The following is a 14,665-nucleotide window of genomic DNA, read 5'->3' as shown; positions in this document are numbered from 1 at the left end:
TCTGGAAGAAAAGAGCATGCTCAAGATACTCCAATTAAGATGAGTGTTACTTGCATCTCACCTTGACTCAAGTTAGTCCTGACCAAGCTCTATAAATAAATAATGAATTTCTTTGGCTTTTTTAGAGCCCCTGCATGTTGAGGCACAAATAACTCCCCCTATCCTGGTTCAGGGAGATACCCCTAATTTGGTATACAAACCTTAGCCTTCACTAAATTGTGGAGCATGTTTCTCAAATATCTGAAGCACTTATTTTAGCTCACTTACTCTTATAACAACCTTGAAAGGTAGACAAGTATTATTATTGTCCATCTTGCAAATAAAGTGCTGAAGCTTTGACAAACAATATTAAAGTATTTAAGTATTTGGTAGGGCTGGGCTGCAAAAAACTCTGGCCAACCATTAAACAGCATCAAAGAGATACAAAATCTCTTTGCTTGTCTAAATGTTTGTAACTCTGCTCTTGTAGCCTTGTTTTTGATAAACGGTTATTATAGTATTAATTGTTAATATACAATATAAGCAAATGACCAACAATTGCATGTGATGGTTGACATTGCAGTGGTGTGATGTCTTTGCCTAAGGCCAGCCCCTGGTTGAATTCCTACATCACACTAAATGATAATGAAGTCCATTCGTTTTTGATTTAGTATGTTGTGTGAATTCAGTCACTGTGGCTTGTAAACCATGTTTATGATTTAGCAAGATGCTCAGACCAAGCCAGAAATATTTTTTTTCCATTATGCCACAGTTAAATTGTGGCTTAGTGTGGTACGTGAACAGGTTACTGGCTGTATTTACATATAACACAACATCTATTTTTTAAACATAATTTCTTGAATCAACCATAATGGTCTGGTTTGTACAAAACAGCACTGTAAGCCAAAACCTCATGATAGCTGAGTGTGCTATATCTCCCAAACCACATGTTCACAGGCCATCACAGCTCAGCTGAAATATGAACTGGAATCTTCTCACACTGTTTCTTTTAAATTCTGTGTCAACTGTCACCAGTGTAGCATTTGGTGATCGCACACTGAAGCAGATACTGAAGCTATATTTACCCAACATAAGCCATGATTCAGTGAATAAATCACAGCCATCTGGATTTGCACATAACCATGGTTTAAATCCACAAGGCTAGATTCATGCAACTTATGAAGCCAGACTCAACAAACTATATTATGCCTTAGTGTGCCATGTAAAAGCAGCCTGCAAATCATGTTGTAAGTTGAGTCATTTGAATGCAGCTATTCAGCATTTGGATTTTTGTTATTCTGCTGGTGCAAGTAATGTATTGCTTCTATTGCCTTGTAACAATGAATCCTGTAATGCAATCATAAACAATGCTGAAAATGACTGATTTCAAGATCATCCTGCAGTCCAAAACATGCTGACTTAGAATTAACTCCAATTGAATTCAACTGGCAGGAGCAATTATTGCAGCCCAACTTATCTGGAGGATTTTAATTAGGGAAGGCTACTTAAAGATGACTTTGGTATCTCTGTGAATCCCAAATATTTTACAAGCAAATGTAGCCTGCCAGACTCCCACTCTGTTAGGCCACCATTTTTTGGTGGTCAATAAACATCTTCAGTCCTGCTAGGGGCATTGGTGCTAGGGGCATTGGTGGTGAAGTGTTGATACAATTTTTAAATGCAATGCACTAATAGCTGGGGTTTTGACTGTACTATTGCAACCACCATCTTGACTTTTTTCTACTGCTCCTGTCCTCCACCCTCCCTCATGAATGTGGAGCAAGGTAGCTGTAGCTAGGATCGCACTTGGAACAAGAGCAGGCTGAGAAGACAGTGAGCTGGACCTCTGGAAGTATTTTAAGGGTGTAAGAACCTCTTGGGGAGTCTTAATGAAGACCACAATTAACATGTTAGAACAATGTGCTCCACGTGCATATCTGTGTAACTATAGCATCTAGCATAAGAATGCCATAAATTACCACTGATGACTTTCCATAAACAGCAGAACCCTGTATCAGGATGGTGCTCCTTGAGATCTCTCTGCCCAAACAGCAGGGTGCAAGGTCACAACAACATAATACTGTTATAATACCACAATAATAATGATACTGAATACGACTGAATTAGTTTTGTACACTTTACTTGGAAGTTCCCTTAAGGATAGTTTGCGGATTGCAGCTAGTGCTGTATGGCTACAGAGTCCTTTACTGCAGACAAATACTAACATGCTCCACTTTGGTTGCCTGCTCGCTAACAGGGCTGAGCCGTGCTTCAGATTTCAGTTAGAAAAGGTGTGCAGAAATATGAATGCAACAGCTGCGTGTGACTCATGAAAGCAACCTTATCATTTTCCAGGCACCTGCAGCCCCTGTAGGAAATGTTTCTTCTTGATAGGGCCCTAAACAGCCCAGAAGAAGTTATTTAAATTATTTCCTAAAGGCCTACATGGTCTTTACACTCAAAGGATGATGCTCTGCTAACCATACCACTGATTGCTGATGCTCACTCTGGTATGGTGAGAAATAAGCTCTGCAGTCCGCCTACCTACATACTAAGCGTCTGACAATGACTTGGCCAGCTCTCGCTCTAGTAAATGTTTGCAGAAATGGAAATGTGTGTTTTGTTTGTTTGCTCAAGCCTCCCTTTGATTTTATCAGCTGTTCTAATCATTGCTAGTTTTTTATTATTTTATTTATAATCATTCTTGTGAGATGGTTGATTTTACATGATTTTGTTTGCTGTTTTGATATGATGTTTCATTGTACTTAATATAATTATTGTAATGTGCTTTGCTCTTTCATAACGGAAGAGCAGTATCAAAATGTCTGCAAATAAATAATATAATTAAAAAATAAATGATATGGGAGCCCTGCCCTTACTGCAACTGGCCAGTCAGCTTCATAAGCAAGCAGATGTTGCTCTTTTCTTTTTCTTCTATTATCTTAGTTTCTCTTTTTCTGTTTAATTAACAAATTAAGGCCAATTTTAAAGGGAAAAACCCTGCAGGGATCAGCCGTGAAGAATCCTTTATTTATTAATTTATTAATTTATTAATTAATTTATTAATTCTTTATCCCTTACGTGCATTGTGTGTATTCCATATGTTTATTAATTTTGCTATATGTTTTGTGCTTTACTTTGTGACAAACCTAATAAATAACTGAATAAACATAGTTTTTGTAGACCAGTTGGATCTGTTAAGACCAATCCAATAAGCACACACATAACCATGTTCTTTTTTTCCAACATTCTGGAGAGGATTTATTTGTTTGTTTGTCTGTTTATTTATTATTAGATTTGTATGGCCCATCTCATCTAAGTGATTCTGGGCAGCTCACAACAGTCCAATAAAAAGTTAAAAACCAAAATGCAAAAATATAAAAACCATCCATAATCAATTTAAAACAGAAAAGCATGATCCATGGCAGAAATCATCCTATATCAGCTTACCACAGCCATTGTAAGAGCTCCCCACCATTGCCAGACCCCCAGACAAAGTGGCAGATGATGTTCTACAGGGGGGCACCATGGCAGAAAAGGCTTTCCTCCTGGATCCTACCAGATGATACTCCTCCATAGACGGGATGCGTAACATGCCTCTCCTGCCGGACCTGGCAGAGATCAGGCAGAGTTGGTGTGCATCAAGTTCCCTCAATCAGTAATGCCACCTAGCAAGACTCAGGAGGTGTGTCTTCTCTGTTGAGGTTCCTACCCTCTGGAATGAGATCCTCCAGAGATCCATTTAGCTCCCTCCAACTCTTGCAAGTCTTTAAAAAAGCAGTTCTTCTCCCAGGACTTGGGGTAGAGTATACAGTATGTGGATCCCTAGGTGATTGGTTGTTGTGTATGTTGTGTAAGCCTGGGCACTAAGGTTCTTTCAATTGTTTCTTATTGTTTTCCTATTTTAAGTGTAAGGCACTCAGAATCATTCTGGAGTCAGGTAGCTCCTAAATCTACTAAATAAATGGATAAAATAATATCCAAAGGATATACGTACAGTATGTGGCATTGAGGGGAAGGGGGGGAGGGAGGCAGCTTCTTGAAAATCTGAGCATTCCTTTATTTCTAAAAGTTGCCAATCATTCTGCTCCTAAATGATTCCATGGATGAAGAAATCACCCTACCTGGAGCAAGACAGATGTTTTATGCAATTTTATTCTGGGGTGCAGCGGAATTTATTAATACCTTTTTTCACCTATTTAAGGAAGAAGTTTATGCAGAATTATAAAGATATCTATATAAATATGCCAACATTAAACAGATTCCCTCTTCAGGCACTTAGCTTGCACAAATTTAATGGCAAGTTCAACTACGTATTTGTTTGTTGAAAACACAGCTTGTTGTTCACAAGCTGTATTTTATAGCTATTTTGTAGCACATGCACACACTTGCTTTTGTTCAATGTGTTTTTTCCACGGTGGAAGGAGATTTTAATTGTGACGAGAAACAACCTGTATCCTACCAATCCTCTTCCATATAATCTTCTGTAAAGGACTTCAGCTTCAGGTTTTGGGGGCCAGTGGATCCCAGGGCAAATCAGTGACACTCTAGAGCAGTGTTGTCCAAACTTGGCCACTTTAAGATGAGTGGACTTCAACTTCCAGAATTCCCCAGCCAGCCATGAAGTTGAAGTCCACTCATCTTAAAGTGGCCAAATTTGGACCACACTGCTCTAGAGGCTGATCACTATGGGTCCTCCAACAATCGGTGTTTTTCCTGATGAACCAAGACTACAAGACTTTACTGTCAACGGGCAGGACTGGTTCTGCGGAACCCTGAGTTGAGTCAACCATAATCAAGCTGTATAAATACAACCTGTGATTTTTTGCTGCTGGTCCATCTTGCTTCATCAGTCCTGGATATATCAATTAATAGTAGCTTATTTCAATGTAATTATAAAGTCTCATAGCAGGTAGGAACTGTGTCACATATATGTGGATTGTGCTAACTTAAATAGTACTGATAGTTCCAGCATTTGACCAAAGACAACAATGCTGAGATGACTTGATAAAACAGCTTCTGGTCATAGAATGAACATTTGTACAATCTTTGCTATCCTACAAATAGGAAAAGAATGATATTTTTTCAGGTAAAAGTTGGAACAATTATTTTCTCCAAAGGCTTACCAAGCATAGACAGTTTAAAGTCTGTAACTGAACTGATTGTGTAGAAGAACCTGTGTTTAAACTGCAGCTACATGACAGATTGGAGTCAGTCAGAGCCACAACTGGAAACCTATCAATTGACTCAGTCAAGGAAGCACACCACAGTTTTATTAAATTCCATAAGCCATTTATTCCTGTACTGATAGCATGCTAAACAAAGATGTTTGGCCAATAAGTGTGTGTACTGCCACTTTACTCTCCTTCTTATGACACTTTAACTAAAAACTGTGGCTTCTCCGGGGGCATGACAATGGCAACATCATGGGGAACATAACAGGAAAAAGAGGGTGCCAGGATATGTTAATGCCCTGTTTAGGTGTAAGTGGGGAGATGCCTTCAGACTTGCAAAATAGCTAACTCTCTGACTGGGTGTGAAGAACACGCTTCCATGGTTGACTGGGTTCACATGGCATATGGTACCGCTGAACAATTCATACTCTTCTTTGTCACTATGATACACTGTTTGAAGAGAACTGTTGTCTTCAGCTTTTTTCAGGCACTCCTGTGTTACAAGCAGTAGCAGCATCTGTGAAAATATCTTAGAAAAAGGTATGTACGATCACCTTCTATCCCTGATGGTGCTTAGCAAAAGTGATAAATATGAAGTTCTTTTGTTGAGATTTTAATTCAAAATGTAATCACGTGGGATAACAGACATAAGGGTGGGAAGATTATTTGTATGCTTTAATATTTTATCTGGTTTTATACATGCTATTGGTTATGTTGTAAACTGCCGGTAGTCTTTGGGAGCATGGCAATCTATAGAAACATAAATACATTTTCATGGCTCTGCAGTGATCTGGATTCAAAGGAGAAAAGATGATTTGGAGCAAGCATGGACACACAACTTTGTGCATATCAGCAACTCCTTAAAGAAGCAATTTCTTCCTGGGCTTTATGCTGCTGTGTCACATAATCTCAGGGGAAAAAATTGCTTGATTTAAGAAGGTGCCCATAGGTGCAACGTGTGCACCTACACTGATTCTGAATCATCTTCTCCCCCTTCTCTCCAAATAGCTGCACAGCTCTTCAGGACTAGATGTGCGTACTCTTGTGGCAAAGATGATTTTAAGCATCTCGTCACCAAGGGTATTGAGAAACATATTTTCTGTGGGGCTATCCAGCAGCAAACTGTAAAGTTCAGTATCAGTCTGACCAAACAGCAGCGATGTGGATAAAATATCATAATAGCCCATTTGATCCAACCACTGTTGAAGCTTCTGAGCCATAGAAAGATGCAATGATTGGGTTCATGCAGCTTGCTAAGCCACAGTTTGTTTAACCATGGTCTGTTAAGTTACAATCTGCTGGTGCATGTTTGGTTTGATGTAGCATGTTTGGCTATTGTGGCTTATTTAATGAACCATAGTTAAGCATACCTCAGCCTAGTATAAGGCAGTCAGTGAATTAAGTTGCTTTTTATGATGTTTAAGTGGCAGCTATGCCACTGGGACATTTGGGGAATTTGTTCAGGACTATCATCTAGTTTGAGGGGATAGGCAATAGCTTCACTATATTATAATTTCATGACATGAGAGACTTTCAATGCAATTATTTGCATGTTGTTCAAATGACTCTAAAGTATAAATTTATCTAAAATGTTGCTGACATTTACACACCAAAGTTTGTTCTTCCTTAAAGATGCTTTACAAGGGAAAAAATGAGGTTCTATATTCTATGGCAAATAACTACAATAAAATCAATACTTAATATGAGCAAACAGCTATACTAATTATATGGTAAAAACTAAGTAAAATTAGCCAACCTGCTCTTAGGCTTTGCCCAGTATTTAATCTGTTCTGCCAAATAATCTCATATATATCATTGTTTTTACACATATTTCCTATGTCTTAGAAAGCAGAGTTTAATTTTTAGATGGAGTAAGCATGCAGATTTTGTCATTGCCCACTGTCTCATTTTTCACTCAGCCCAGCTCAAGAAAAACCTCCAGTGCAGCTCTGCCATCATGAAACACTCTCCAGATTTGAAGCTGTGAGATAATCCACCTCACTGGCAAATTGACCCAGTTCTGTGGAGAGGACTAGGCCTTTTGCACTTTTCAGTGCATTGGATAATAGTTTAATAAATCAATCTTTCTTGCATCTGCTCTGCCATGCCAAGCTCTTGGGAGAAATGTTTCCATTTGTTTTGCAGACGAATGCATGGTCTGTGCAGGCAAGCACGTGAGTATGTGGGAAGGGGAAATAAACTTTTATTTGCTTGTCTTTCTAAGAAGGCAGGAAGGCAGGCAGGTAGGCTGTTGCTCCACAAACTACTGGAGGCTTTGTGGGAATGAGGACCCTAATAGCAACTGGCAAATTTTGAGAAGAGAGAGTAAATGCTCATTGACTGGTATTCTATGGACTCAGCTATTGGCTGGCTTAGGCTGAACGATGATTGGCTGAAAGTGCCATCTGCAAGCCCTGGCATCAGAAGTATATAGACCATGTGGTGAACATATTTTTAGTCTGCAGATGGCAGAGACAGTGTGGAGAAAATGCAGGTTGCTTTTTAAGTACATTGGATGTTATTTGCCATTGGAACAGAAAGACAGAACACTTTCAGTGCCCTCTCAGCTGTGAAGTTAGGTTTTCTTCAAACATAAAACACTATTTTAATAATAATAATAATAATAATAATAATAATAATAATAATAATGATACATCTTGGGATAGAAAAACAGATATAAGATGCAAAACATCTTGGTTCCTTTGTCACCTTGCAATCTGGGACTTTCACAGTAATTTAAACAATGGATGTAGATGTTAAATGCAGTCATGCATTTAAGTTTATTATGTATTTCATTTCATTTTTATGGCCACCCATCTCACATATTTGACTCTGGGTGGTGCACAATTTTAAAATAAATAAAAAATACGTACAATTGCTAAAATAAAAATAAAACACACAGAAGCTAGAGGATCATGAAAAGCCCTCATCGTAGCCAGGACATGGGCTCTGTCACACACCCGGGGCCCCAGGGTCAAGCACAGAACCAAGTCTTCAGGGCCTTATGAAAGGCCAACAGGGTGGGAGTTACAGGTTCCCTTAGCATTGTACAACTGCTGGTTGGGGGCTCCTGGAGTTTCATTCCAAAATATGTAGGGAGCAGCAGGTTCCCTACCATAATACAGGCCATTCAGATGCTTGCATCTACACTGATATGCTAATTGCATTACCTAACCACACTTCCAACTTGCCAAAGTTGTGAGAAAGTCCTGTGGCAGTGGGAAATAGGTAAGTGTGGGGAAGGGGAGTATTCTTTTTCTTGCCATTTTAGAAAAGCATCTTATCTTTTAAATTTTCGTTTCAGCCATTTGATTTGAATTGTTAAGATTTCTATCCTACCTTTTGTACAGGAGCTCAAAGAGGTGTACATGGTGCCCCTCCTCCAATTATTCCCCACAACCATCACCCTGTGAAGTAAGTTGGGCTAAGAGAGAGTGACTGACCCAGTGAGATCCCATAGTTGAAGGTGAACTAGAACTTGGGTCTCCTCCTTCCTAATCCAACACCTGAACCACTACATCACACTGGCTTTCATTTCTACCCTCTTGGAAAAATGTTACCAGATTCCAATGCCATCTAAGGAAAAAAATGGAAGCCAAAAGTACACATATTTTGTCTGAGCATGTTCAGGCCTCGACGATTCAGGCCTCGAAGATCAAAGTAACCTAATTTTAAGAAATGGCAAAATAAGCATGGCATCCCTTCAGATGTTTCATTTGGACTCTTTCACCCTACCAGCCCTGAACGCTGCTAGAACTGAAAGAACGGTCTTTCCCATTTCAATGCCTCCAGACAGGATGGTGAAAAGGAGACAGACATTTTAATTCAGCTCCACCTTCAGGAGGAACATGTTCAGACTGTGTGCAAGCAGGGAGGGCATGCTCAGGATGACACACGAGAGATCAAAGGGACATGAAGGCAGTCATACTCTGCAGCAACCTCTTGCTATAGAATACTGTACCCCCCAGAGGTATCCCAGGTACCCTGTTTACAAAACTTTTATTTCAATGGGCATTTGACTACTGATTATTAATATCTTTGTTCAACTGTATACCACTGGACTGTCATTTTTATTGGGTCAATATTAGAGTATTAATATCTTTTTACTTATTTTGTAAACTATCCAGAGTTTGGGGAGCTGGGTGGTATATAATCTATGTAAATAAATTAATGTGACATCCTCTGCAATCTTCTGCTTTAGACAACCACATGTTTGGTGCAACATCTGAAAAGAAAAGCAGTCATACATCTGTAGGCTACTTGCATATTTGGGAACTCTAACTTTCCTAACTGCATGGAGAGCCAATATATGTCCATTTGCAAAAGGTACCTCATTTTCCAGATATGTCACTGAATTTATGGAAGCCAGGATGAGAATATTAGTTGCATTATTACTTCCTCCTCCTACATGTATATAAGGGATGCTTAAGCAGGTCAACATCTTCCAAATGATGATTGATTATGTGCCATCAAGTCGGTGTCAACTCTTAACAACCACATAGACATTTTCCGATTTTTCTGTTCCCAACCTGGCTCTTCAGGTCTTCTAACAGTACCATTGCCCATTGCCACTGTAACTGAATCCATCCACCTTACTGTGATTGTCCTTTTCTTCTCTTTCCTTGTAATGATGATTACAATTTGTGTACTTTACGAAGTACAGCTAGACTACAAGCGCTTACCATTGCATTACACTGTTACTCTTAATGATGCCACAGGATTTTTGGCCGTTTCTTCTCAGATAGTAATTCTTCAAAAATAATGGTTACAGTATGCATTAAATCCATTAAATCCCAAATTTCCTCCAGTGTCCAGAGTGAGAGCTTAAACTATCAGCCTATTCTCTGATCAGTAGCTCAAACATTTGTTGTGGTTGGAACAGGACTTCAGTTCGTGCAAAGCTTTGCAATGAAGCTGCCTGTTTCCTCTTTCTTTCAAGTAGAGATTTCTCTGTATATGAATACAAAAGCAATTAAAGAACTGGAAGGCCACCAAAGAATCATTTGTGGTTTGCAAAGAAGGAAAGAATTCCTCCAGGTTTAGAAAGTTTTGTCAAGATACTGGCATCTCCTTTTTACAATGCCATATTCCAAGGAAATGTTAAACCTTGTAAGATCAGTAAAATTAAAAAGGGGAAAGAAAAAGGAGAAAAGAGGCGATCTAAGGGGTAATTAGCCAAATGTGAGAGCCAAGAATGTTTTCCTTATTCTGCCATACATAGAGTTTACTTGCCAAGACATGACAAATAGAACGGAAGAAAATTGAGCCCCCTAGTGGAGATCCCCACTGAAATGTAAAGTACTCTGTGATCTTTTCCTCAATTGGCAAGGGAAAAAGACAACGAAAGATAGTACATTTCTCTGAACCTTTGTTTGTCAGTATTAGAAGAGCAGTAGGATAGCTGAGTCTGACTTGGTCCTTAAGCAGAAAAAAGGAAGGGAACCAAGAGAGGAATGAAAGAATCCTCCCAACTTACATCAGACATCATTGTACTAGAGATAGCCCAGAGGCAAAAACAAGCAGAAGATGCTTCCCATGAGAGGAAAACTGTCATGATAGGTCAAATAATTAGCTATTGATAAGGGTTGGAACCTGGGGCACACCAAATCTTGCTGAATGGTAGGTCCCAGAAGCCCCAGTTACTGTAGAGAAGGGTGGACAATGTTGGGAACTATAGTTTAGCATTTGTGAAGGCCAAGTTTCCCAAGTCTACTTGCAGTTCTCACTGTACTCAGGAAGGAAGAAGCCAGTAGATGTTCAGGGAAAGCTTAATTCCCTTGAACCTGTCTGGACTCACAACCAGCAGAGGTGTGATCGATGTAATTCTGAAAGTAGTCTTTCTATGCAATCAGAATTTCTTCATGAGTTGGAAGCCATAGTCAAAAGCAGGGTTCCTATTTCCCATGGAGCAGAAGGAGGCAACTGTGTACCAGCCAAATACGAGCATACAAGTCCAGCAAATAGAGTATACAAACTAACAAGCAATGGGTATTTAATATATTCTGTGTGGTATATATATCTCTGTAGACTGCATCCTTGGTGGTGGTGGTGTTGGTCTGGTGTTTTTTGAAACGAGGAATTTCTATCATGAGCTGATCCCTCACCATTCCAAGTAAACCCAGGAGTAGATTTGGGAGAAAGAACGGATGTGTGGGGCATCTGCAAGCAGAACAGCCTGCTTCTGTTTTGCAAATTCTACTCTACTCATAGACTTGAGTGAGGAACCAAACAGTGAAAGAATCCAGAATGGATGCTGCTTTAAAAATATGGAATTGCTCTAGGGCTTCCTAACATGGTCACAATATCTGGCATATGCTGAGACCATTAACTCTAGCTGTTATGTTAAAGTAATGTAGTGCCATTGTATATGATCATGACTGTTTTTGAGAAGAAAATCTCTCAATTTTTATCCCCTTAATAGTTGATCTTCATATGATCCAATTATATGTCATCATGTTGTTGGAACCCACTTGGCAATGGAGGAGAAATACAATTCTTTCTACCTTAAAGTGATATCATTAACATACTCAGTCAGAGGTTTAAATATGGATCTTCACGTTGGTTTCCCAAACAATGACCTCAATAATTATAAATTGATGGCAAACTATGTAGCTTTTTCATATAAAATAATTTGGTAAAAACAAATTGCCTTCTAACATAAGGTTCTTCTTGTAGTCATACTACCTGAATTGTCATCCTTTCAATATACTGAACAAATTAATAATTAACTTGATTTGTAACAGAAATTGATCATGTACCCATATAACTGACTGGTATACCAATAAATCACAGGATTGAATTATGGGAGGCAAAAGTGAAAAGTAAGACTAATTACAGTATTCTCAGTTATAGATGATCAAGGTTACATCAGCAAGTTGGGTTGGTTGCATTATCAACTTCTTCAGATTTGTCAGGAAAAGAAAAGGAAAATAATTTGGGGACTCAGATATACATGGCCTCTTGTTGGTTTGCCTCCAATATTTTTATTTCCATCATAGAAAAGGACTCACTTAAGGTGAGTGAAATAATCCAATTTTACAATTAAATTAACAAAAAAGCCAGTAAGAGGCTACAATTGTCCGGTTATGGGTAATCGTACCTTATTGAATAAACCATAGTTATCTGGGTCACACAATATGTTTATTTTATTTCATTCAGTTTAGGTGTCACTCACCTTTAAACTGACTCTTGGCAGCTCACAATATAAATAAAAACGTAATACCGAATAAACAAACAAGATGAGCAGCTGCTCCGTAACAAACACGTACCAAAAACTCATTCAGTGAGGGACCCCCATCCACTCTAACCCAGGGCCTGGGAGAACAGCCAGGTCTTCGAGGTCTTCTGGAATGCCACCAGGATGGGAGCCACAGGTGGGACCTAACTCTAGACGGCATGTGCCATGACAGAGAAGGCATGCTGCCTGGGTACTGATAAATGGCATTGTTTCATCAAAGGGACCCAGAGTGTGCCAACTCTACCAACTCATACCAGCCAGGCAGAAACCATGGCAACAAACAAATCACATTTTAGCTGTGTTTATTTGTTCTAGGTGACCCACATAGTGCTCCCTCCTCCTATTTTTTCCCTGCAGAACCAATTCTGTGAGGTAGCTTGATCTGTGGGACCCTTAACCATGAAGAAGTAAAAGAAAAACAGACAGAAGTGTATGCAGAACAAAACAACACAAATGGTGCAGCAGAAAAATACACTGAAAATAGTATCAACACACACGGGGTAAATGGATATGTTCTAACATATTTATTTATTTTAAAATATTGAAGAAATAAAATAAATGACTACATAAAAAAGTGAGAAATGACATAGTAGATGGAAAATAAAATATCAGTAAATAAAGAATTTACAATTTTCATAAAATTTAGAATCCATTATTTCATTAATTAAATAATTAATTTGATATATAAAACTACACTCATATCATCTTGAGAAATAATTGCAAATCACTACAAGACTTTAAACATTAATATTTATATTGCTATCACTATTTATCATTATCTAAAATAAATGTACATGATCTTATGAAAAATAAATGCTAAAAACTATCAGTAAAAACAATATTAAGTTATAGATTTCCTCCCATTGTACTAGCTGATGATTTCTTCAAATTATTTATAAAGATTAAAATTGCTTCTGGTAACTATCTTTAGATCAAATCTTTCTTCCTTAAAAACCATACTCTAATACTTCTGGTATTACGTGATTATTTGTAAAATTATCCCTTAGTTTAAACAAGTTTTGCTGTCTCCACACATTACTAGATAACCCTGCTAGTTTTTTTTGGGGGGGGGCATAACCCATAATTGACATTAATGGGGAGGAGGATAGAACTAATTTTCTGCCCCAGTACTTCCAAATCCTCAGAGAACAGTCAAGAAACCTGTTGATACATTTTGGATTTATGCATTTTATATCTCTTACTTTCAGAAAAGGGTATCAATTCTATTCCTTGACTTATCAACCACTCAGGCTCCATTTGTATCCACTTTCTGTATTTTGAATTTTCCACCCAAAATAAAAATTGTCTAAGTTGGAATGATGTTTAATATAACTGTATATTCAGGAAGCCCCGACTCTTTTTTTGTGATTTCAAAAATAATAGGTTTTTATTATTTTAAGTATGTTTCTATTAAACATGAGTTTTATAAACATTTGTTGTCAGGAGTTCAAGACTTTGGAGTTAAAATATACAGTATTGGTTGTTTTGGAAATAGTAAAACAATTTTAGAGAAACCAGTAATTTTAGGGCAGCTATTTTGGTCAAAATACATTAAATAATGACTATTTCCTAAGTTGTTTTTTGATTGCTTACAACAGGAGGTTATAGCTTAGCATGCCTAGTTTACTAAGAGTTTTTGGAATATTAATTCCTAAGTATTCTATTAACTTTTGACAGATTTTGATGCCATATTGCTTCTTAATTTCTTTCTGGATCTTAGAGCCTATATTTATAAAAAGGGCTTCTGTTTTTTTCATAGCTGATTTTCAGTCCTGCTAGTTTTCCATAGTTGCTGATTTCTTGGATAATAATTGGTAGCTCTTTTATTGGTTTAGATAAGAACAGTGCAATGTCATCAGCATATACATTCACACAGTAAATGGATATCTTATATAGCCTGGCCATTAGAAAAGTTCACCTTGTGCCCATGGCTGATATAGAGTTTCTCTCAAAGGGTAAGAACAGAGGGTGGAGAATACATAAGCTACCAGATCCAACACTGACTTCTGCTTGACCCACTAAGCAAGATTGTGGGATCATCCAAACCCAGACCACAAATCTGATTCTGGTTAAGTAGGATGTTTTAATGATTGTGGCTGGCTTTGTCCACCTCACTAAGTGTATCTATGGTTCACTGAATAAGCTTCAGCTGGCTAGATTCACACGATAAGCCAAAAACAAGCAACTCATTTTATGGTTTGGTATGTGTGTAAGCTAGGCCAGCCTGTCACCATGGCTTATTGTAGGTTAAAGAATATTTACATAAAGAACTATC

The sequence above is a fragment of the Python bivittatus genome, unplaced genomic scaffold (genome assembly GCF_059951505.1).
Source record: "Python bivittatus isolate LINGU-HERP-01145 unplaced genomic scaffold, Pbiv_v1 ctg000070_np1212, whole genome shotgun sequence".
NCBI classification, from domain to species: Eukaryota; Metazoa; Chordata; class Lepidosauria; order Squamata; family Pythonidae; genus Python; species Python bivittatus.
Note: the sequence above shows the minus strand (reverse complement) of the source record.